The sequence below is a fragment of the Mandrillus leucophaeus genome, unplaced genomic scaffold (assembly GCF_000951045.1).
Source record: "Mandrillus leucophaeus isolate KB7577 unplaced genomic scaffold, Mleu.le_1.0 Scaffold33, whole genome shotgun sequence".
Classification (NCBI taxonomy): domain Eukaryota; kingdom Metazoa; phylum Chordata; class Mammalia; order Primates; family Cercopithecidae; genus Mandrillus; species Mandrillus leucophaeus.
The window spans coordinates 3,215,404-3,241,022 of record NW_012103476.1 but is presented as its reverse complement, the minus strand read 5'-3'; the positions used below and the strand labels follow the sequence as shown (position 1 = coordinate 3,241,022).

At 35.0% G+C, this 25,619-nt stretch overlaps 1 pseudogene; it reads left to right on the top strand.

Annotated features, from left to right (window-relative positions):
• Positions 1-18,013, top strand: part of LOC105545481 — a 76,273-nt pseudogene extending 58,260 nt beyond the window's left edge.
• Positions 18,014-25,619: the final 7,606 nt, after the last annotated feature.

The window sequence follows — 25,619 nt, the reverse complement described above, 5'->3', positions numbered from 1 at the left end:
ACTAATACACATGTGTTGGAAAACAGAGGCTCCCTAGCAAACATTTTATGACATTTAAAGAGTTGAAGGCTAAGGCATATTGGAAAACAATACTGGGGAGAAGATGCATAAGTGTGATACAAATGTTAGTGGTGTAGCTCTATGGATTCTATTTCTTCTCTTTATTCTTCTAGGCATCTGATATTATTTAGCTCTGTGTCCCTATCCAAGTCTCCTGTTGACTTATGATCTTCAGTATTAGAGGAAGAGCCTGTTGGGAGGCGATTGGATCATGGAGGCAGATTTTCCCCTTGCTGTCCTCATGATAGTGAGTTCTCACTAGATTTGGTTGCTTTTGTTTAAAAGTTTGTAGCACTTCCCACATTGTTTTCTCCCTCCTGCCACCATATGAAGGCTTGCTTGCATACCCTTGACCTCCCATCATGATTGTAAGTTTCCTGAGGCCTCCCCAGCCATGCCACCTGTACAGCCTGAGGAACAGTTAGTCAATTAAATCCTCTTTCTTTATAAATTACCCAGTCTCAGGTAGTTCTTTGTAGCAATGCAAGAATGGACTAATACAGCATCTTCTCCAAATTAAGCACCTGCCTTCCCACAATTCATTTGAGGTTTATCTAATATTTCACTCATATGCTCACAAATACTAGTTCACTATGTAAGATCATTTTATATATTCCTTATTTTATTCATTTCTGTAAAGTCCCTGATGTTTTTCTTAATTAAAATCCCTATTATTGGCTTTTACCCACAACATAATTAGTTTCAATACTAAAGAAATATTCTTCAGTTTTCATAAATAGGTGGGTAGTTTGTTTACTTCTATATTTTTATATCTTAAAGTTACCAGTACATTGACATGTCCTGATACAACAGTTGTGTTTATTTTAGAAGTGTATGCAACTGAAATAATATAGTCAGTGCTATTTAGTGCAGAGCTTTTCTTGATCAATTTTATTTTTGTGAGGTTTATCCCTTTGTGTGAATGTATGTGTGTGTCTTTTTATACTGCAATATATTCCTCATTCTTTTTCATGTATAGTATTAAATGGAATGAAGTTATGGCATTAAATAATTTCATTTATCTTAATTAATATTCATTTTTTGTTGAAAAACAAACAGTATTTTTTCTATATTTTAAAAACTACAAACTTATAGAAAGTTTGCAAGAATATTTGCATCAGTCTGCTACATATATATGTCTCTCTTTCGCATATACATAGTTTATTTTATGACTTACCATATCAGTGTAAGTTGTAGACATTATTACACTTTAACCCTAAATACTTTGGAGCATTTCTCATAAGGAATAAATTAAATCATCCTACATAGCCACAACAAAATCATCATATAAATTTAAAGCTATTTCAGAACTCTTATCTAATTTAAAGCCTATATCCAAATTTCTTCAATTATTCAATATTATCATCTTTCTTTTATAGCTTTGTTGTTGTAGTGTCTTCTTTTCTCTCCTTTTTTAAGCAGATAGATCCAATTTATACTACCTTGCAATTAAATCTAATATAGAACCTTTCTTACAGATTTCTTTTATTATTAGACTTTTGCATTTTGTGCTCCAACACATTTTTAATGAAAATAAAACAAGACGAGACAAAGCAAAAGGAAAATTATAGTGCCCTCTGACAGCTAAGTTACTTTGTTTAAGAAAGACTTGTATGAAAACCCAAACAATTTGTCACTCCTTAGTAGAAAATGTCACTACTTAAAAGCAGTCTTTAACTTCACTAAGAGTACATGAGGAAAAACATATGAAATTTGTTGCTAATTGACTTCTTCCCCCAGTGTGAGAGCTGCTGAGTTAACTCCCTGAGTGTGTTTTGCATTCCTCATGCTGGGGTCCTCTGCCATGGTTCACGTTTTTTTCTGCATCCTGTGAACTCTTCAGATGCAGTACGGTCAGGGAAGGTTAGAAACCCCAGAAACCGCAGTATAAATAGTCAGAACCTGAATGAGCAGAAATTCTATGAGGTTTTTTTTTCCTTTAAGGATTTTAATATATTTTAAAAATAATCTAGAAACTATATATTCAACATGATCAATATTAATCAATGTAAAATGTAATCTTGTAATTATGTTTGTCTTTGTGTCATTATTATTATATACTGTTCTAGAAAGAACTGACTCTACTCCTTCACAAACAAAATGGGGATCTTTCTCATTTTCTGATAATCTCTGATTTTTACATGAGAAAACAAGAGAATGCAGGGCATGTCTCAGTCACACTACTGTATCTACGATAGGCTTTTTCTTCATTATGTTTTTATTAGCATTTCTTCAAGACATCATTTATTTTGTTTCTTCATAATTGTGTTATATCTGCATGTAAGAATCTTTGTATATTTTTAATTCTGATTTCAAGCTAATGTTCCAGAGAGTAAAACAAATTTGAACCCTCTAATGAAAATTCATGTGAGCAATTTGTCACAAGTAGAATAAACACAATGGTATTATGGTTCTCCAGAGGGGGGAAATAGTCACAGTAACATTGACTTTTTGATAGGGTGTGTTTGAGTTTTCTACAATTACTTTATGTAAACTTGGCTGTAAACTCTGTTTATTTTCCTGTCATTTGAATTACAGATTCTGTGTTCAGTCAAAACAGGAGATAGTTTTCTATATAATGTTAACATTCCTGTCTTAGTTGCATGATGCCCCAAATGTCGATATGAATTACATAGTGTGTCCTGCTGTGAGCATCAGAAGGTATGTAAAAGTTCAGGCAGAGAAGGAACTGAGCATTAAATGATAGTGACTGCCTTTTATGGACAAGTCTGTCATTTTAAAAGTGCATAATGTGGCTATTTTATATGATATACATGTTATTAATTTAGGACAAGGTCTTTCTTTTGTATTTTTAGGTAACTAAAATTAATTATTTCATAAAACGGTAGGAAGTATCATGGTAATCTGCGGTTAAATAGCATTTGTTGTGTGGATATTAAACGAAGACATTCTGTCAAAATGTGTATGGAAAGTCTGATTTAATATCAGGAATTTCAAAATAGTACCATAGAGGAGGAGGGGATGGTGGTAGAGAGGAAGTAAGATTAACTTTGTCCTGAGGATTAGTGATACCTGCATGGCAGGTACACTGGGGTTCATGGAAATTTTTTCTACTTTTGCATACATTTGAGACTTCTATTTAAAAGATGTTTTAAAGATGAGGCAGGAATATTCCAGATGAGTTTGCTACCATTTGGGGGTAGCTGAATAACTCCAGGTTAGATAAGAGGTGTTTCCTCTAATGCAGAACTGTGCAAAACTATCCTTGAATTTCTGACACCAGCTTCTGAGTAAATACATTTTTTTCAATGACAATGCAAAATATTCATGACAAGTATCCTCAGATCGAGGGTTTGCTTGCCTTTAAATATTGCTGTCCAGTGCGGTCATCTGGTTGAAATGAAGAAGCGGAATGTGTGTATTAAAAATCGCCTATCCTATCCTATATGACAATAATATACCAGCTTAGTCACTGAGAACCAGGAGAAAGTGGAACAGTAGCCAAAAAGCCAAGCACAGAGATTCTATTAAAGGAGAGCTGGGGAAATAGAAAGAAGGAAAACGACTATTCAAAAAGTACAAAATTAAGGGGAAAAATGTAAGGTTGTATAAATATTGATTTGTCGTTTCAAGTAGCAACAACTGACTCCATTCTGCCTCCTTAGAAAAGATGAAAATAACACTTGATGCACTACTGCCCAGAGTAGTCCTGTGGGAAAAAAATGAGAAAAGGGAGCTCAAACTATTTGGGTAGAGTTTTGCAAAAAAAAAAAGTCATTCCCTTCTTAAAATATAATTTGTATCTAAGATTTAAATGAAATAAAACATCCTCTGGTTACAGGAGACTGTTTAATGACTTAGTCCCTAAAACTTAAAAAAGGTTAGACTAAACCATAAGACTTTTATATTTCATGGTCTTTAACTCTCACTATCCACCCAATTTCATGCTGACCAGAGGAAACACAGCCGCCTTATTGACCCTCGGGTCTAAACCAGTGTTTGGCATATGTAGGGGCTGATTCTAGAAGAGGGTCTTGTCTATTTGAAAGCATACATGCTGTAACCATTAAACTGAAGGCTAATGTTCCCGTCTTTCCAAGACATCTGCTCACCTTATTAGAAATTCCTTTCTCCCTCGCCACGTTAATCGCTGTCTCACTTCTGATCAGTATACATTGCAAGTCCAGCCTACTCAATTTACATTTAGGCATCATGACTCCCATGGTGTAGTGCCCTGGCTGCCTTCCCAGAATGTATTATTGGTGACCCTGTTGTTCTCTTCTTTAAACACAAAGTTAATTATAACTTGTTGGAACCTCTAATGATATCTGATGACCTCTGAGACATCATACACTCCCTCACTATGCTTCTAACAAACAGAGCAGAGTCTATGAGAGAAAGTGTCCTCTACAAAAATGCCAGATCAGACAAGGGCAAGCTGAATGGTCTCTTCTGATCAAGGGAGACTGCAGACAGTATATTTGTAAGGACTCAGATCCTAGGGAATGGATTGACTCTGATGTTATTCCAAGAGAATGGAACACCTATCATCTCACCTCTAATTAGTATGTACTAGACTAAACATATACTGGAAACATAAAGCTAAGAAAAGAGGTTTCTATGCCACTGCCTAATTTCCTTTTTTAAAGACTTGGATTTTCACAGACTGATGTAATAGCTCATCTTTAAGTTAGATTTATTTGTTAATTTAATTCAGTATGCATCTAGATGCATTAGATATCAGAACAATTTTAGGAAAAGCTATTACACATTATTTTCAGTTTAGATACCCATAAATATATATCAAAACATAATATATGTATTTAATCATAAAAATTTGTTTTCTTATAGATTATGAATTGTACAATACAACACAATAGTAAGCATAATGGATTCGTATTTATGTGATATTCACAAAATGTGAATGATGAATTTTAGCAGGTTATGTATCATCTCAATCAATGTTTCTCATAAGTATTCATGGTATTTGCTATTGATAAATGCAGTTTCTCGATATGGTACATTTTTCTTGTTGTAGAGTAAAAGTGAGTTTTTTAAAAAATAAAAATATATCTTTATTCAAAATATTCATAGACAATGGAATACAGCTATTTTGTATTAAATGTATACAAAGTAGAAAACTAAGCTGGGGACGATGGTTCACACCTGTTATCCTAGCACTTTGGGAGGCCAAGGTGGGCAGATCATTTGAGTAATCAGCCTAGCTAACACGGCGAAATCCCATGTCTACTAAAAACACAAAAATTAGCTGGGCGTGGTAGTGCACACCTGTAGTCCCAGCTACTTGGGAGGCTGAGGCAAGAGAATTGCTTGAACCTGGGAGGCGGAGGTTGCAGTGAGTTGAGATTGTGCCACTGCACTTCATCCTGGGCAACAAAGTGAGACTCAGTCTCAAAAAATAAATAAATAAATAAAAGGAGAAAACCATTGTGGATCTTTACATTTTATTAAAAAGTAAGCCACATACAAATGCATAAAATAAATATACTTTCATTCACTATAACCTGAAATATAAGTATATAAGTATGTATTATATAAGTACATAAAAGTATGTTTACCTTACATACAATACCTTACATACAATACAATACCTTAGATACAATACATCTGAATCAGGAATTTCATGGATAAAGAGTAAATATGTACAGAGTTGTTATTTATTGTAATTGTGTTTTGTTACATGAATCATGATCTATAATTTTACTATATATTAGAAATTAGTTCATAAACCTTCGTCTCCAGAATATGGCATTTTTTCTGAAGACATCATATATAATTTGTATAAGTGAGCTATGAAACATATGTGAAAGGAAATATAATGCAAATAAGACGACTATATGATTATGCAATTAAGGACAGTAAACAGGTTGATAACAGTTGAGAGAAAGAGGAAAGGAAAAGAGATGTGTTTTCTACGGAATACTATACAGCCACAAAAAAGGATGAGTTCATGTCCTTTGCAGGGATATGGATGCAGCTGGAAACCATCATTCTCAGCAAACTATCGCAAGAACAGAAAACCGAACACCGCATGTTCTCACTCATAGGTGGGAATTGGAACAATGAGAACACGTGGACACAGGAAGGGGAACATCACACACTGGGGCCTGTTGTGGGGTGAGGGGAGGGGGAGGGATAGCATTAGGAGATATACCCAATGTAAATGACGAGTTAACAGGTGCAGCACACCAACATGGCACATGTATACATATGTAACAAACCTGCACGTGGTGCACATGTACCCTAGAACTTAAAGCATAATAAAAAATAAATAGATACATAAATAAATACATAAATAAAAAGGCCACAAGTCAAAAAAAAAAAAGAAAAGAGATGTGTTTGAAAAACAACAAAATGTTGAGCTCTTAAGGCTGTCACATACCCTTCTGTCACCAATTAACCTTTAGACTTCTATTTCAATAAGTCACTTGTTGGAACAAAGATTCTACAGAAGCAATTGACAGATTTTGTTTTCCAGAAGTTACTAAACAAAGTCAATTATAGCAGAGTGGCCCCAGAGACCCACAATGTGTGATATTTATCTGTCAGTTGGCAACAATTCTTGTTGCTGAAGGAAAGTAGGGTAGTATTAACACAGGGCCTACCACAGCATAATGAACCCGATATTATAATTTTTGAAGGACTGGGATGAGGCACAGGTGGAAGAGGAATGATTGTGTTATACTTTACTTTTCGCACTTGAACAGAATGCAGCAACTAGTAATTATGAAGATTTAGTGGTTGACTGGCTTCTGTGTGCCTTGAAAGTCTTAAATAAAACGGTTTCTGTGGGCCAAATAGCAACTCAAGGCATGTTGTGGAAGCCAGAAGGCCTCCGTGGCAGAGTTTAATGAGACATTCAACTTTGGCAGTCATAGAGCAGAGTACTACAAATCAGCCTGCAGATTTAACCATAATGATAAAGAATCATAAATTTTTTTTAAAACATAGAGGTTTGACAGATCTTGTAAAATGAAACTAGGGTCTGGTAGGGAACGAGGGACAGACTTGGATCACTGCGTGTGAGTCATTTGAATCCACAGATCCCCTGAAACTCTTAGTGCTGGTACAAAAAACACAGACCTCATTGCTGAAAGACAGAAGCCTCCTCTTGCCTGGAGGGCCTTAGACACACTTACCTGATGCATATCTTATACACTTACCTATCAGAGAAGAATTAGAATAATATTCCAAAGAGAAACTGCCGGGGTAGCAACCAAGGTGCCACGGTCCACAATGATCCATAGTGATTACTAGTACACTATAGTGCTCTGAGGGTAAGATAGATATTGATAGACATGTTATTGTTTAACTTATACAAGCAAAAGAAACTCAGTATCTGTTATTGTTGCTTCAATAGAAAAATCATGATCACTACCATTTATCACCTGTAAAGGATTATTATTTCAAGAAACTCTTGTACAATAAACATTCCTCTAATGTATTCTAGAAAATTGTGACTTGACTGTTTACCTGACTACTGTCCATTAGAAAAAGAATAATACCTGTGTTTTTTTGATGAATGGACACAGATACCAAGGTCTCCAAAATGTTATCATAGCACTCCTTGCTCCTGACCTGTTTGATTTAGGATTTAAGAAGGTCAGGTGATAAACAGATTCCTAGTTCTAGTACATCTCACAATAGGTTCAATGGGCCAGTGGTCTTACCCTCTGGCTATTTACCTTTTTCTTAGATGTATAACTGGTATTAGTCTGCTTAGCAATTGGCTAAACTCTCACAAGGATCCCTAACTTGTGACAGTTATGTCCAGACGAGCTAAGTGAAGCAGCACCTGACATTTCATTCCCCAGATGGAAGAGTAAATCAGAAGCATTACTGCACCCACAGAGGAATTTAGAGATCAGTGATACCCTTAAAGACTTATGATGGTTACCCCATTATATCAACACTGAATTCCCTAATTTCAGCCAGTTTCCCTACACCCATGTGCTAAGAAGCCCTCAACTGAATAATTGAGTGAGACTCAACAGATCTCTGCAGTCTGTTTTCTGTAGAAATCTCTCCTCCCTAGTATCCCTCCCTGTGAATGCTAGGTAGGCGCCTTGACTTTCCCAGGCTCACAGCTTGATCTGCTTAGCTCACAGAGTGTTCAGGATTGTGCCTGGGTTCTTCTCCTTCCTGTCTCATGTCCTGGAAATTTTCTGCAGCCAGTAAGTTGTAGCAATCATAGGTCTCACCTAATCTCTCTCCCATGGATCACTGCCCTTTATTGCCTGCTGTTGCTTCATATTTTGTCCATTTGTTTCTTGGTTTGTTTCAAGTAGAATCAGGAATATGGTCTCTGTTACTCTGTCTTGACTGGAAGAGGAAGTTGGTGATTGGGTTGATATAGTGTGAGATATGAACGGCTGTGAGTGGTCCATGTGGTGTGTGTCAGAATCTTTAGTGCCTTGACAATATACTCTCTGCCCAGGTCTCTAATTCCCTCTGCTGTGTTAGCAAGTTCCTGTGCAGGCTAAAGCACCTCACCTCAAGCTTCTGCCCATTTTCTTCACTGTTGTGCTTTAAAGACTTTTTTTCTGAAGTCACCTGGCCCACAAACGGGCCCGTTGGGAAATACAAGGACGTTATTGCCTTTCAGAGAGGGAAATTTATTCTCAATAATTGGAGAATGGGAATTAGTGGGAAAATATGCTAGTCTTTTATCCACGGCAGAGTCTTTAATTAAATCTACACTGACACTGAGAGTGTCCATTGAGAGTGATTCCCGTTCTCCACAGTAGCTTCTAGCTCAGTGACACACATTTTGTTTTTCTTCTCCTCTATCTCATTCTCCTAGAAGCCTCATTCTTACTTCCTTAGAGCATATCCCAAACAAATTACTTACTGCCAAATCTTTCTCTTAACCTCTGCTTTTAGAGAGAATCCAAGATAAGATATCACATAATTTAGTATTTATGTTACATTGTATCAAAAAATCTTGAGACATCACTAGAAAAGGAGTGAATGTCACTCCAAGATGCGTATTATGATATACAGAGCAATACTCTTCCTTTTTGGAAGGAGAGAATGATCAAGTCTTTACTATAGAAAATGGATAACATCCCATAAAAGAGACAGGAAATAGTTGCCTCGTGTAAGGCTGAAGAATGATTTTATAACTGCTGTTACTCGAGAATTTTAAATTGGCAAAAGGGGTGTGTATGAACCCTCCACTGATAAAGGGGTGGGTTTTCTTATATTGCCTGTTGTCAATTCATCATCGCCTCGACCTCTCCCCTGAGATATCCTATGACTTTCATGGGTAAAGCTGAAAACTTCATTTCCCAGAGTCCTTTCTTCTGTAGTTCTAGACAAAGTCAGTTTATGGGAGGCATTCACAAAAGATTTAGAAGTCAGAAGAGAGAGATTTAGAAGTAAGAAGAGAAATAGAGGTCATCATCGTTTGGAGGCAGTTGCAGAAGTGGGGTTCACTATGACTTCACATCAGACTTGACGAGAGCATTTATATTGATGATTCAGATTGAGATATTTGGGAGCTCTGAAATTTAAGATTTACAATAATTTCTGAGAACCACGAGAGCAACCGTGTTGTTGTTGCAGACTGAAAACATGAGTGATGACTTTGCTCCTCTTTGCTCCAGCAATGATTGAGTAAACCTGTACTTCTTTCCATTTAAGCCCTTCATGTATGAGCACAGAGGAGCTTCTGATTTCTGGCTGATTGCTACAAGGGGCTATGCGGTAGTGCAAGTCTATCTGCTTCCACTTTTGTTGCCACTCCCTAATGCCCACAGCAGTCAAAGATGTCTTCAATAGAATTTTGATCAGATCACAAACCTGATTTTAAAAAAAGAACTCCTTAATGACACTCAAATTTTTGTTCAGATTGATTCCATAGATAAATTGTACACCGTTAGTTTGGTGTACATATTTCATCGCCCAGGTACAGCAATCTCATTATTGGGTATATACCCAAAAGAATAATGACATTCAATTGATTGGAGAATAAGGTCTTGTAGGAATTTGCCTGTGATCACCTCTTCAAGCTGTAGTGAACCACTGTCTTCAAGATATTTACAATAAAGCCATCCCATTTTCTCTCAGTTTTAAAAACATACTAAACTTCTTTCATCCACAGAACAACCAGCTTTCCTTTTTTAAACCTAATTTTTATCACCTTCTATTCTTTATATCTAATTCCTACTTGTTTTTCTTATCTCAACTAATAAATCACCTTCTTAGAGAAGTCTAACTCCCAAGAATATAATCCCTGCCTATTGTATGGTATAATCTCATTGCGTTTATCACAAATGTAATTAAGTCTTTGTATATATATTTCTATAGAAAATAATTAGTTACTTAAAGACAGATATCATGTCAGTATGGTTTACTTTTTCATTTCTACCATATTACCATATTTTCTTTTTTAATTTTATTTTTAATTGACAAATAATAATTGTAAATATTTTAAAATAATGTTATAACATACATATATATTGTAGAATGCTTAAATCTGGTTAATTACAATATTCATTATCATTATTTATTTGTTGGTAAAACATTTAAAATTGTTGGGAGAAAAGCTGAGTGTTGGGAGAGAAACTGAGGCAGGGCTTGCATGTCTGCTAGACTTGCTGGCTCCTTGCTTCTAGCACTCCCATCATCTCAAGTAGCCATATGTTTCTCATTCACTTGATACACCATTTCCTTTCAACTCCTACATCCTCACCACCTGTTCTTTGTTTGATCACCAATAAATACCTTGGGCTCCCAGAGTTCAGAGCCTTCGCAGTCTGCAAACTCGCGATGGCCCTCTGGTCCCACTTTCTCTCTCAAACTGTCTTTCTCTCATTCCTTTGACTCTGCCAGACTTCTTTGCCCCCAGGGTCTGGTGTTGAGTCTGATCACTCCAACAAAAATCTACTTTTTTAGTAATTTTAAAATATACACTATATTATTATTATTAAATATAATTAGGCCTGGCGCGGTGGCTCAAGCCTGTAATCCCAGCACTTTGGGAGGCCCAGATGGGTGGATCACAAGGTCAGGAGATCGAGACCATCCTGGCTAACACAGTGAAACCCCATCTCTACTAAAAAATACAAAAAACTAGCCGGGCGTGGTGGTGGGTGCCTGTGGTCCCAGCTACTTGGGAGGCTGAGGCAGGAGAATGGTGTGAACCCAGGAGGCGGAGCTTGCAGTGAGCTGAGATCCGGCCACTGCACTCCAGTCTGGGCACAGCGAGACTCCATCTCAAAAAACATAAAATAAAATAAAAATAAATTTAAAAAAAATATAATTACCATGCTGTGCAGTAGATCACTAGAACATTTTCCTCTTGTCAGTCTAACTAATACTTTGTACCCTCTGACTAGTATCTCCGCTTTCCTTATACACCCTCTTCCCCAACAGTTTCTGAAAGCTATTATTCTACTCTCAACTGTAGGACCATTCTTTAGGTAGCCTTGAACCCATCCAATTATTTATGATTTTATGATTGTACTTCTCAAGAATAACTGTAGAATGTGCAGGGAATGCAATATTCTGAGATAGGGTGGAACTGCCTGAAAGTACCAAGGTCTTTTTTATTTTTTTTTTTTTTTGAGACGGAGTCTCGCTCTGTCGCCCAGGCTGGAGTGCAGTGGCTGGATCTCAGCTCACTGCAAGATCCGCCTCCTGGGTTCACTTCACGCCATTCTCCGGCCTCAGCCTCCCGAGTAGCTGGGACTACAGGTGCCTGCCACCTCGCCCGGCTAGTTTTTTGTATTTCTTAATAGTGACGGGGTTTCACCGTGTTAGCCAGGATGGTCTCGATCTCCTGACCTCGTGATCCGCCCATCTCGGCCTCCCAAAGTGCTGGGATTACAGGCTTGAGCCACCGTGCCCGGCCAGTACCAAGGTCTTATTCCTATGCCTCCTAAGAAATGTGACATCTTGAGTTAGAAAGGAACTGCCTGGGACAGCCCAGGCTTTGTCTTCACCCCAGTAGTAGGATGTTCTTCAAAGCTTTTCCCAGGGATTCATGGGAAAAAAGTGATGAATAAAAGTGATTTATAGGTTAAGGTAATTTAGGGGAATGTGAGAACCATATATGAGGTAGCTCTGAAGGCTGCTGTGCCTGTATTACCACAGCTGAGAATTATTGCTTTACACTTTCTCATTGCCAATACTACTACTAATAACACACAGATTGAATACTCTGTCACTAGTATCTTAACATAATGACTAGAATGGCAGTACATTAGTTGGCTCCAACTATTAAGTCTGAGCTCCCTTCCTCTTTCTAAACTTCATCTACCAAAATGCACTGAGCCTAATAGGGAAAAGATAAATTATCAAGTCTTCTTTTAACAATTTAAATGAGATTTCTGTTATAAAACACAATATAATGGCATTGAATTTATGATATTTTTCAAGGTTTTAACCTCTTTTTATCAGCTCTGATAAAGCTCAGATATTTTTTACAATGGATATTACATCTATATTTTAGTTTAATTTGTAATATGTAGAAACTGCTGTATTCAAAAACACACAAATATCCTCTGGAATAAAAGAATATGGTGTTTTCTTAAAGAAATATCTTTAAGGAATTTGGATGTCAAGACAGATAATGGGCAATATTAGTTTTACTTTTAGTAATCTCTTTGTCAGTACGATTGCAAAGACATGATGACAGAAAACTAACTGAATTGTATAACTACATTCAGAGGGGATTAATGCTAAGAAGAAGCCCAGCAAATCGAATGTTGTAGTTGTGTCTCAATATCTCAAGTGGGGAGCAAGAAAGAAAGACTTCTCAGATAAAGTTAATGAAGAGTACAGTTGAAGGAGTGGGGCCAGTCTCAAACAGCAGTGAAAACCCAGGCATGAGGAAACAAGAGTAGATTAAAATCTCTTGATTCAAGTTACCTGTGTGTTCATTCAATAAGTATTATGATAATGTTATTGAAAATATGTTCATAACTCACTTATTATTATTATAATTTTTATTATATTTTTTAGAGATGGAGTCTTACTCTGTCACCAGGCTGGAGTGCAGTAGCACAATCTCAGCTCACTGCAGCCTCCGCTTCTTGCATTCAAGTGATTCTCCTGCCTCAGCCTTCTGAGTAGCTGGGATTACCCGTACACCACCACCCCCAGCTAATTTTTGTATTTTTAATAGAGGCGGGGTTTCACCATGTTGGCCAGGATGGTCTCAATCTCCTGACTTCGTGATTTGCCTGCCTTGGCCTCCCAAAGTGCTGGGATTACAGGCATGGACCACCACAACTGGTCTGTAATCCACTTAATATGGAAGTGAAGCAATGTGTTAGAAAAAATGTGAAACATATTTACTGCTGAAAAGTACTGAAATTTTGCAGATTATCTCATTTATAAATTATGGAATTGAACTGACATGGAAGATTCTTCTATTTATGGAGGGAAAATATTTTTTAAAGTTACAAAAGATCCTTAGTATCCAATTTTCAGGGATGACGTGATCCACCAATCATCCACTTTTATTTTACTCTTATCCACATCTGTGTTTAATGTTTTGCATATTTTTAAACTCATAAAGAAGTACTATTCATGTGTCAACATAATCTAATAGATTAAATATATATTTAGAAACAACCCTGATGTTTTATAACTCACTGGGTAATCAGAATAATTATAAATAAAACTCCCTAATAGTTAACTCACCTCCTTATATTATATGCAGGCCAAATTATAATTTTCACTCCCATTTATTACTGGAAGTTCAAAATAATGCCCTCATATGACAATAAGCTATTCTTCTTAACATCTGCTCAGTTTTAGGGACTTTTCACTTATTCTTCCAATTCTGTGAATCGCTATATGGTATGCACAGATTTTTGTCCTTGTATTATAAACTTCTTGAAAGTAGTGAACATGCCTGGTATTGTATCTTCAGGGTCTAATTTACACATAACATGATCAAAAAATGTTTATTGACTTAAAAAATCAATTAGCAACCTAAATAAATTCTGAAAGCATGGATCAATAGTTTCCAAACATGGCTATTTTTCTTAAATTCTAAAATTTATTTTTACTAAACTTTCAGAAACATTTTTTCTTTTGCTTTTTCCTATTTACCATAAAAATTATTCCTTATTTATTGCATTACTCTGGAATATAGATTATGATAAACAATAATGCATTTGCTAATATGTTGCCAATAATAGATTACAATATTTTTTTAAATTAATAGATGTGATATTTCTAAATATATTTCAAAATGAATTAAAATAAACTCAAATTATAATCCTCCTTAATTTCAAACCATTTATTCAACAATTTCCAAAGTAGAAAGCAAGAGATGTATAAAATCTTAATAACATTTAATGTAAATTGACTAAATTGTTCAATTAAAACACAGAGTGGCTGAGTGGGTTTAAAAACAAGGCCCAACTATATGCTGCCTAAAAGAAACTCACTCTACCTATGAAAACATACTAGACTTTAAGTGAAGGGAAGAACAGATTTTCCATGTAAATGGAAAAAAATAATAGCAGGAATAACTATACTTATAAGAGTCTCTACTAAATGGACTTTAAGTCAAAAACTGTAACAAAAAAAAAAAAAGGAGGTCAATTCAGCATGACGATATAACAATAGTAAATATATATGCACCCAAGTATGTAAAGCTAATATTAATACATCTAAAGGGTGAAATAGACTGTTATCCAATAATAGTAGTGGACATCAACACCCTAGTTTTAGCAATAGACAGATCATCCAGGCATAAAATCAACATAAAAACATCAGAGTTAAACTACACTCTAAACCAAATGAACCTAAAAGACATTTACAAAGTATTGTATCCAACTGTTGTAGAATACACATTCTTCTCATTAGCACATAGAACATTCTTCAGGATAAACCATATTTTAGGCCATAAAAGAAGTCACAACAACTTTGAATAAAAGGTGAAATCATATCAAGAATCTTTTCTAACCACAGTGATATAAAATTATAAATTTAAAAAAAAAAAAAAGAAACTTTGAAAACTATGCAACTATGTGAAAATTAAACAACCTGCTCCTGAATAACCAATGGATCAATAAATAAATTAAGAAGAAAATTAAAATACTTTTTAAGAAAAATGAAAATGGAAACACAACATACAAAAATCTATGAGATATAGTAAAAGCAGTACTAAGAAAAATGCTTATAGCAATAAATGCATATCTCACAAAATAGACCCCAAATAAACAATGTAACACTGCACCTGAGGGAACTAAGGGAACTACAAAAACAAGAAAAAACCAAAGCTAAAAGTAGTACAAGAAAATAAATAATGAAGATCAGAGCAGAAATGAAGGAAATTGAGACTAATAAAAACACAAAAGGTCAACAAATGAAAAAGTTGCTTTTCTGAAAAGAAAAACAAAATCAACAAATGATTAGCTAGGCTAATTAAGTAAAAAAGGAGAGAAAATCAAAATAAATCAAATCAGAGCCAAGAAAGGAAACATTACAACTCACACCATAGAAATTCAAAAGATCATTAGAGACTGTTAGGAACAACTTATATCAACAAATTGAAAAACCTGGAAAAAATGGGATAAACTCCTGGACACACACAACATATAATGATTGAACCATGAAGAAATAAGAAATCTGAACAGATCTAAAAGCAGCAATGAGATTGAAGCAGCAATAAAATAATTTTCCACCAAAGAAAATAGAAGACCTGATGAATTCACTGCTGAATGCTACTAAAAAAACCCTTATGACATTCAAACTATTTGAAAAAAAATGAGAAGATAATATTTCCAATCTCATTCTAAAAGGCAAGAATCATCCTAATATCAAAACACGACAAAAAAAAGAAAATGATAGGCCAGTATCTGTGATGAACCTAGATGCAAAAATTAGTAACAAAATACTAACAAACAGAATTCAGCAACACATGAAAAAGTTCATTCACCATGATTAAGTAGGATTGATCTCTAGGAGACAAGAATAGTTTAACATATGCAAGTCAATAAAAATGACACATCACATCACCAGAATCAAAGATTAAAAAAATATGATTATTTCAATAGATGCTGAAAAAGCATTCAATGAAATTCAACATTCCCATATTATAAAATCTTTCAAAAATTGAACTTAACATGATAAAAGCTACGCAGGACAAACCCACAACGAATATCATACTATTGAGAAATAGAAAATGAGAATGGCAGAACAGGTAATGAGAAAAATGAAAACCTTTCTTCTAAGATTTGGAACAAGAAAAAGAATCCCCACTTTCACTGCTTTTATTCAATATAGTCCAGGAAGTTCTAGCCAGAGCAATTAGGCAAGAGAAAAAAAAATCATGACATCAATATTAGAAAGGAAGAAATCAAATTTTCTTCACTTACAAATGACATTATCTTGTATTTAGAAAAACCTAAAAACTCCACCAAAATATTACAAATAATAGATGAATCAGTAGAGTTGCAGGGTGCAAAATCAACATACAAAAATTGGTAGCATATATATGTGCTAACAAATCAGTCTGAAAAGTATTAATAAAGCAATCCCAGGAGTTGAAAGGGCCTGCACTGGTAACTAATATTTCCCACATCTCTCATCATGTCCATCCATGCATCCGAGTCTGGGACAGTGTTAGGGATCTTGGAAGCACTGCCAACATGTCTTATATTGAAGAAACCCCTAACCAATTCCTAGATGTAAACTTTCATGAGAACCAGAAGTCTGTGGAAGTGACAGAAAGTGACCTCAGAAATTTATTGTCTGAGGTCAACTGATATCTCATTTGTGGTTGTTCAGGAGTTTCAAGATTACCAGTTCAAATAAACAATAGATGAAGTTCTAAAGGATTTTTTTGAAGACTTGGCCAGAAAACTCATATGGTCAAACCCTTTAAAAGTATGAAAAATTAATGCCAGTCCTAAGGAAAAAAATATGACAAAAAAGATAAATTAGAATTTAAGTGAAGTAAGATTGAAATGGGCAAGAAGTCAAAATAGATGAGAGAGATGTTAAAAAAGATTCACTAACAACGGTTTAGATTCACATATCTTCAATTACTATGAAACTCCAGCTACCAATAGAGGAGATATCAATATTAATAGGTGATTGTTTGGCATCTTGCAAAGATGACACTAACGAAAGCTCAAAATATGAACCTGAGCCTCAAGAGCTACAGTTTAGAGTCACATGCAACAGGGCAGGAGAAAATATTGCTTTACCCCAAATGAGGCCACAGAACATTTTGAGGGTGCTGTTCAAGATTATTTTAAGTGGAAGGCTGATATGACCAACTTTGACATGAAAGTTTTTTTAAACATCCATGATAATGAAATTATTGTGGACATTGCATTTACTGAAGAGAGTCTCCACTGAAGTAATACCATACATTTTGGACCTATTACTGTTAGATCAACTCTTGCTTATAATAGGATCTGGATCTGTGATCCTCTGTCTTATGATATAATAGTCAATTCAATTTGTGGAAGAGGGGCAATACCAACGCAGGGAGCTATGGAGTAATCTGACTACTACCATATTGCTGGTGATAATAATCCACTGGCTGTGAATAAGGCAGCAAATAACATAGAGTCTTTATTGACCAAGAGAAGACAAATTAAAGAAGGCAAACCATCCTGGGGTTTGCCCATAGAGGCTGGTCAATGGGATATCTGAAGTAAGCCATTGAGAACTGGCTCTGTGGAAATTATTGTAATGGATTTGCCGTTTGGAAAAAAGGATGGGATCCAAGAAGAGAAACCAGAATCTTTATCCATCTTGCCTATGGAAGATAATCTGTGTCTATATGAATACAACAGGCTGGGCTGTACTACTTACTCAGGATATGAAATACTTTACCAAGGTATTATCTGGAATGTGATATGTACAGCAAAAGACAAATACAGACTGGGTATATATTGGGGGTTTTCATGCTGTGGTTTATGTACTGATACATATGCCTCAAGCTTTTGTTTATCTTTCAGAACAAGATGTAGACAGAGGAAATCCTTGTTGATCCCCAAAATGAAGATGACTAATAGCATTTATACTTCCCCAAAATGGAAAGTTTAGCATGACTCTGAGAGAAAAATAGTGTTAACTCAAGTGCAGTCTGCATGCTTTAATCCTGTTCAAAGCTCTTCACCCTGGTTAGCCAAAGGTGTGAATCACAAAACACTGCTAAAAGAAGTCAGAGATGACACAAACAAATGGAAAAACATTCCATGTTCATGGATGAGAAGACTCAGTATAGTTAAAATAGACATACTGCCCAAAGCAATGTACAGATTCAATGCTATTCCTACCAAACTACCATTGACATTCTTCATAGAATTAGAAAAAAAAATTATAAAATATATATGAAACCAAAAAGCAGCCCAAATATCCAAGGCAATCTTAAGCAAAAGAACAAAGTTGGAGAAATCACATTAACCAACTTCAAACTGTACTACAGGGCTACAGTAACCAAAACGGCCCAGAATAGAACTGGTATAAAAACTGACGCAAGACAAATGAAACAAAATAGAGAACCCAGAAATAATGCCAGACACCTACAACTATCTGATCTTAGACAACATCGACAAAAATAAGCAATGGGGAAAGAACTTTCTATTCAGTAAATGTTGCTGGGATAACTGACTAGTCATATGCAGAAGATTGAAACTGGACTCCTTCCTTGCACCATATCGAAAAATTAACCCAAGATAGACTAAAGTCTTAAATGTGAAACCCCAAACTATAAAAATCCTGGAAGACAACTGAGGAAATATCATTCAGGATATAGGCACAGACAAATATTTTAAGACAAAGACACAATAAGCAATGGCAACCAAAACAAAAATTGACAAATGGGACCTAATTAAGCTAAACAGCTTTTGCACAGCAAAAGAAACTACCAATACGGTAAACAGGCAACTTATAAAACAGGAGAAAATATTTCAAATTATGCATACGACAAATATCTAATATCCAGAATTTATAAGGAACTTAAGTAAATTTACAAGTGAAAAACAATGCCATTAAAAAAGTGGGCAAAGGACATGACCAGACAGTTTTCAAAAGAGAACATACATGTGGCCAACAGCCATATGAAAAAAATAGTCAACATCACTAATCATTAGAGAAATGCAAATTAAAACCGCAGTGAGATGCCATCTCACACCAATCGGAATGGCTATTACTAAAAACTCAAAAAAAAGAACATGCTGGTGAGATTGTGGAGAAAAGAGAATGCTTACATACCGCTGGAGGGAATGTAAATTAGTTCAGCTATTGTGTAAAGCAGTGTGGCAATTCCTCAAGTAACTTAAAACAGAATTACTATTGACCCAGCAATCAAAGGAATATAAGTTGTCCTACCACAAAGACACATGCATGCACTATTCATCGCAGCATTATTCACAATAGAAATAATGATGCTGGGAAAACTGGTTACTTATATACAGAAGAAAGAAACTAGATCCCCGTCTTTCACCATATGCAAAATTCGCCTCAAAATGGATTGAAGACTTAAATGTAAGACCCAAAACTATGAAAATAATAGAAGAAAACACTGGAGAAATGCTGCAAGACATCAATCTGAGCAAAGATGCTTGGGCAAGAACTCCAAAGTAAAGGCAACAAAAGCAAAAATGGACACATGGTATTACATCACGCTAAAAAGCTTCTACACAGCAAAGGAAACAACACAGTGCAGAGATAATTTACAGAATAATAGAAAATATTTGTATACTATGCATCTGACAGGGGATTAATAACCAGAATGTTCAAGAAACTCAAACAATTCAATAGCCTAAAAAGAATAAACCCAAATAAACAAATTTTTAAAATGAGTAAAGGATCTGAAAAGACTCTTCTTAAAAGAAAACATGGAAATAACCAACATCATATGAAAGAAAAATTATCAACATCACTAATCATCAGGGAAATGGAAATCCGATCCACAATGAGATATTATCTCATCAAGTTAGGTTAACTATTACCAAAAAGACCAAAAAAAAAAAAAAAATGCTAGAAAGGATGTATGTGAAGAAAGAGGTACGCTTGTACTGTGTTGGTGGGAATGTGAATTGGCATAGCCACATTGGAAAGAGGTATGGAGGATCCCAAAAATACTAAAAATAGAACTACCAATGATTAAACAATCTCACTTAGGGGCATGTATCCAAAATAAAGGAAAATAGCGTTTGGAATAGCAGCTCTATTCACAATAGCCAAGGTTTGTTATCAACGGAGATGTCCAATAGCAGATAAATGTGTAAAGAAAATGTGGTATATATACAAAATAGAATACTATTCAGCTGTAAAAAGAATGAAATCCTGTCAATTGCAGCAGCGTGGATAAAACTGAAGGTCATTATGTTAGGTTAAATAAGCACAGACAACAAATATTGCATATCCTCACTCCTATCTGGGAACTAATAAAATGGACCTCATGGAAGCAGAGAGTAGAATGGTGTTCACCAGAATCTTGAAAGGGAAGAGGATAGGGTGAAATTAAGAGAAGTCGGTTAATGGGTACAAAAATACAGTTAAATATAAGCAATAAGTTCTAATATTGATAGTACAGTTAGAAAATTATATTTACTAATGATATGTAGAATATTTCCAGAAAGCTAGAAGACAAGAATTGCAATGGTCCCAAAATAAAGAAAAGATAAATTTTTAAGGTGATAGATATCCCATTTGCCCTAATTTGATCATTAAACATTCTATACATGCATGAAAATATCACATGCACCCCATAAATACGTACAACTATGATATATCGATTAAGAAGTGGGGGTAACAAACATGTACTCCACGTATCTAAAATAAAAGCTGACATTTTAATTAATTAATTTATTTATTTTTCATTCCAATAGGATTTTGGGGAACTGGTGGTGTTTGGTTACATGAATAAGGTCTTTAGCGGTGATTTTGGAAATTTTGGTTTAACCAACACCCAAGCAGCATATATTGTACCCAATGTGTAACCTTTGATTCTTCATCACCCCACACCCTTTTCCCTGAGTCTCCAGATTTCAATGTATCATTCCTATGCCTTTGCATCCTCATAGCTTAGCTCTCACATATGAGTGAGAACATATGATGTTTTAAAAATGCCGCCCATCCTTTTTATGCATTTTAGTATGTTCGATGTGACTTTTATGCTCAACTCAGATGTCACATTAAAAAAGCTTCTAAGTATCACTTGTCAAGGCAACTTGATGTGTTTTGATAACTTTTTAAATGTCATATTAACAATTTAATGAGCTGAGACATATAGTTTACATCCTGAAATATATTTCATCTGAAATAGTTTACACATTAGTGCCATTTTTTTTAAGAAAAAATTAGAACTGTACCCTCCACAACTTCACATCTCACTTGGACTTGAACCTGTGTCCTAAAGCTTCCTCACTTTCCCACTATGCTTCAACCATCTTGATGCCTCTCTAAGTTCACTCCTGCTTTGCTTTTGCACTTACTATTGTCTTTACAAGAAAGATTTTGCTGTCTGGTATTTGTGCTTTATTTCTGAACCTTCTTCAATTTTCTGCTTAAATTTCACTTTCAGGCCGGGTGCGGTGGCTCAAGCCTGTAATCCCAGCACTTTGGGAGGCCGAGACGGGCGGATCACGAGGTCAGGAGATCGAGACCATCCTGGCTAACACGGTGAAACCCCGTCTCTACTAAAAAATACAAAAAACTAGCCGGGCGAGGTGGCGGGCGCCTGTAGTCCCAGCTACTCGGGAGGCTGAGGCAGGAGAATGGCGTGAACCCGGGAGGCGGAGCTTGCAGTGAGCTGAGATAGCGCCACTGCACTCCAGCCTGGGCGACAGAGGGAGACTCCGTCCGTCTCAAAAAAAAAAAATTCACTTTCAGAGGGATCCTCTCTTACTACATTGTTTAAACTAGAACTTCTTCATTCTGACCCATCAAAATTGTCACTCTTTAGGTCCTTATCTCATTTATTTTAATTTGGAACACTTTTCACCACCTGACATATTACATGCAATTTCCTTTTTTAATTTGTCTCACACAACAAAATATAAGCTAGCTATAAAAACACCAATATTATTTTGAATATCGTGTGTTTTCTCAATGTTCAGAATAGTATCTGACTTGTAGAAGGTTGGTTAATATATGTGTAATGATTGAATGAAATTAATAGCATTTTATTTTTCAGCAATATTTCTAACATTTTATTATTTTGTCCTTGTTCAGGATGATATGCCAACGCAATTTAATATTAGTTAATTTAGTGAATGTGTTTTAAAGCTGCTACTGAAAAAAAAATGTATTCTCTGGCTAAAGCAGTTCTTATTCTTTGAAATAAATAATTTATAACTTCCAATGGCCTCATCAAACTGCCAAAGTGTAATTGTGGTTACAAGAAAATAATGGAAGCTTGTTTAAAATTAAACATTGTGTATTTTATAGATCTAGAGAGCGTCTCAATAAGTTCCCTGTCCTCTGTACCACAATATAACACATAGGCGTTTTCTAAATCAAAGCTTTTTCTATGTAAGTGGTAAAATAAATCAAGTAATTTACCAATACAGCAAAAGTTATTAAACCTTTGTTGAAGGAAATGTGACATAAACTAGAAACTTCCTTTGTAAACATGGCACCATCAGGGCAACAATCTACTAACACCAAATAAAGATTTTCGGGAGTGTCGAGTGGATTTACAAATCATGTTCCTCCAGAAGAAAATAATCACTTTCTGAGCCTGACAACACTCATCCAAGTAGCAGCTGTGCTGTAACCCTAGTCATATGAAAATAATAGAATTGAGATGATGAGCTATCTAAGGTAGAAATAGTATTAATGTGACATTTTTATAAAGAGAGATACAACAAACTATCATAATAAAGAGAATAGGCAACGACAAATCAAATTCTTCAGTCTTGACTGTAAGATGAATGTTGGTGAATCAATCTTTTAAAACTGTCTTTTGAAAAGAAATTACACTATCAGATGCATTTGTTACACTACTTTGTGATACACTGATGCTCTATTAATACAGCATACACTGATTCTTTCTTCACCTGAGCAACTTTAATTACTGCCTCTCATTTTCCTACTGTGGCTGAAGCCCAGTATTTTGATGGAAGTGTTATCATATAAAGGGAATATTTTTATATAGAAATGACAAACTGCCCTAATATATCACAGTACAACTACTCTACTCCAGAGTAGCAATAGTTAGGGCCATAAATAAAGTCTTGCTTCTGCTAAACAAAGGAATAACAGCAATGACATTAACTGTCTGGCTGGAAAACACCTAAGTGAATATTCTCAAAGGATATCTTAGATGATGGAAAAAAAAATGGAAAAGACCAACCACTTCTTGAAGTTTTTAGAATGAATTCAGAATATGCCTGCGTAATTGTCAACGGCAATACATTTCCCCATGTAAGTTTATTGTTTAGATATTGCAAGTCGAGAATGAAAAGCATTTTTACATGCTTTTTTAACCTATGAAATGTACTTCAGAGAGCCCTATTTCTAATCATGAAGTCATATATATATATGTACATATATGTGTGTATATATGTATATATGTGTATATATGTATATGTATGTATACATATGTTAGTGGTTATTTTGTGTACATCTATTTATTTTTTTCTTTCAAAGCCATTTGGCAAGGTAAAAATAAAAGCTATTGTTAATTATGCAACCACTTTTTATCAATCTCTATGATATTCTGAACCAGCAAGATATAGTGAGATCTAACAATGGTGAAATAAAATAAGTACTAAAATGGTCATTGAATTTTTCTTTTCCTTAATTTTTTTTGTTTTGTTTTACTTCATTTTGGTGTAAAATGTAGGAATATGAAAATAAAGCTTTATATAATTGTATCTATACTTTACCTATTTGTAGCCTGTCATGCTGCACATGATTTTTAGTACACTAAAATCAAGAGCAGTAACTGAAAAAAAAGGAGGAAAAAGGGTTATGAATAGCAATAAAACATCAGTGCAAATAAATATATATATGTACGTAAATGAAGTTAAGGATTAGGGAAAGACATAATTATGAGAATAAAGATTACATAATTGTTTCAGTTAACCTTCAGTTTGAATCTTAGCTTTCTAAAAGCCAAAGAGAAATGGAAACAAACATTTTATAGTCAGTAAAAAGACAGGAGTGCAGATACTTTAAGGAAAGCAAGTAATAAACCTATTGCAAAGATCTCAAATAATATTACCACAGTACATATGATATGTTTACAATGAGGAGTATATTGAATAATGTCATAAAAACTGTTGGTGTCCAATTCAGGAATACATTTTACATTATTTTAAATATGATTTTTCATGACATAAAAATTTACTATTTTATTAGTCTGTGCTCACACTGCTAATAAAGAGATATCTAAGACTGGGTAATCTATAAAGGAAAGAGGTTTAATTGACTCACAATTCCACATGTCTGGGAAGGCCTCACAACCACGGTGGAAGGTGAATGAGGAGCAAAGACATGTCTTGCATGGCGGCAGGCAAGAATGTGTAGGCAGGGAAATTCCCATTTATAAAACCATCAGCTCTAGTGAGACTTATTCAGTATTTCAAGAACAGCATGGGAAATACCTGCCTCATGACTCCATTACCCCCTACCGGGTCCCTCGCCCTACGCATGAGGATTATGGAAGCAACAATTCAACATGAGACTTGGGTGGCGACAGAGCCAAACCATATCAACTGTAATACTGTTTTGGATCATATTATTTTAGGAAACTGTTTTTTGGTGTGAAAAAAAATACAGTTCTCTTTAGATAAAAGGGTATACTACTTGAAAAACTTATCTGTTAACACCATGTCTACATTTTTATTAATGCTTTTAAGAAGCTAGATAGAAGACAGTTTTTAATAGTATTCTCTAATGATAATCTGGAGTTAAAGTACTATTAGCTGTTGAGTGAGACCATAATGTGTGAATGATGGGAGTCATCTCACTCAGAACTGAGTCCAAGGAGCACTAACCCCAAAGCTATATGGGTTTGGATGAAGACGTGCCTTCAGACAGAGCAAGCCTTTTATTTTTTCTCATAACAAATGTGGATCTAGTCTAGCACATGAAAGATTGATTACCTAGATATCTGAAATTATAAACTGTACAACATGGTCAGGATCATTTTAGCTTGATGATTTCAAAATGCATATCATCATCACTTGCTTGCAATAGCATATGGGTGGAAAAGATCTGTAATTCTTCTATTGAAGGTTAATATTATGCAATGTTGTGTCTTAATGATTCCTGGAAATATTTGTGGCAAAATGCACCTAATAAGTAAGTGAAACCTTTGGACTTCTATGTACTATCTAAATGGGGAAAAAATAAAAAAGAAATCAGTTTTGTAGAGTTAATAATAAGAACATTTGTATGATATTATAGTCATTACCTCTTTTAACTTACAGGTAACTTTATTTACTGCTAGTTAATGACTAGCACAATATGCAGGGTTTATAGATCCTGGTTATCTGTAATGGACAGGACTATGTTTCTGAAAGTGGTGTGCTGGTGATTACTCAAAGATGGGATAGGTTGAGCAATGATTTGTACAACTGTAAATCCCATAGTGTAAATACACCCACCATATCCAATTTCAAGTTATGATGGGATGT